Below are 1,687 nucleotides of genomic sequence, written 5' to 3' on the forward strand. Positions count from 1 at the left end.
TTGGGGAGAAAATAGCTGATATTAGAAAATTGTCGATAACTTCGTTACACGGAAATGCTGGCATGGCAGATATGCACAAAAATCTCATTTTGAGAACTGTACACTGATGTGACTACGGCTGGAACGTCAGGATGTGTGGGTAGAGCATGGAACACAGAGCAAAGGGTAATTCACTGAAATCCACGTGAGGGGTTCATGGGCCTTTATGATATTTATCTGCCTACTTTTCTACATATTTGAAATGTCTCACAATAAATTTTTTAAAACACACAAGAGATTAATGTTACTAACCAGATTTCATGTTTAAAGTCTCTAGCTTTAATTTTGAAAGCTGTATAGCATCTCTTNTAAAAATAAAAAGTTATACTGGGGTGCCTGGGTGGCTCTCTCAGTAAAGCGTTCTGCTCGACTTCAGCTCAGGTCATGATCTTGCCATTGGTAAGATCAAGCCCCACGTTGGGCTCTGCAGTGACAGTGAGACTGTCTTTCTCTGTCTCTCAAAGTAAATAAAGAAACTTAAAAAAGGTATCACCATTATTTATACATTTCTTAAAATTAGCTACAGCTCTCTGGTCCATGGCTAACCTTATTTAAGACACCTTACCTATCATAATAGACCCATGTTATACAGGCTGGATGAAAGTGGAAGAAGGTGGAACTATTTGGGAATGCAGCGTGGCCTGGACAAGTAAGTTTTCCTGCTGTAGGTTTAGTAAATAATTTTAGGGGTAGGAGAACATTTCCTGATATTTTCAGTATTAAGGATGTGTTGTGACATTATACCCAAGTATCACCTGCCACAATTGTTGGTGGAACTATTTATCGAAAGCCTGTCCGTCTGCGCTCTATTTAATGTAGCTTCTTCAAATTTAAACATTTCATTTTATTGTATTCAATATATTTATACTACGTTATGCCCCCAACATCTCATACTCCCAAGAAGGCTTATTGTACATAGGTACGCAACCAAAAACTGACCTCAGTGGAATGATCAGATCACTCTTCTCATTAATTCCTTTTTTAAAAAAAATTTTAACATTTATTTTTTTGAGGGGCAGAGAGAGAAGGAAACACAGAATCCAAAGCAGGCTCCAGGCTCCGAGCTGTCAGCACAGAGCCCAATGTGGGACTCAAACCCACGAGCCTTGAGATCTTGACCTGAGCCGAAGTTGGACGTTCAACTGACTAAGCCACGCAGGCTCCCCTCGTTAATTATTTAGCTCTCTTTTCCTGCTTAAAATCTATTATCAAACTAGGGGAGATTACAAATTAGATAAATCCAGGGCCCAATTAATTTTTTCAACATATTTTCCTTGTGGACACATTTCTCTTGCCAAAATCATGTACTTTGTTTAGAAGGAAGGTCACGAATTGCTTCTTGTGGGCCAAAGTTGGCCTGCAGCGATGGCTTGGCTCTCCCTAGCTTACATACATGCATGCACGTATATACATGCAAGCAAACGAGTTACCCATATAAAAACCCAGATTTCCACCTTCTTTTTGAAATGCTGAGAATCGGGGGCGCGTGGGTGGCTGTTGGTTTAGGGCCACACTTTAGCCCAGGTCATCATCTCATGATTTGTGGGTTCGAGCCCTGTGTTGGGCTCTGTGTGGACAGCTCAGAGCCTGGAGCCTGCTTCGGATTCTGTGTCTCCCTCTCTCTCCCCCCCCCCCCCACTCGCGCCCC

The sequence above is a fragment of the Crocuta crocuta genome, unplaced genomic scaffold (genome assembly GCF_008692635.1).
Source record: "Crocuta crocuta isolate KB4526 unplaced genomic scaffold, BGI_CrCroc_1.0 scaffold301, whole genome shotgun sequence".
Classification (NCBI taxonomy): domain Eukaryota; kingdom Metazoa; phylum Chordata; class Mammalia; order Carnivora; family Hyaenidae; genus Crocuta; species Crocuta crocuta.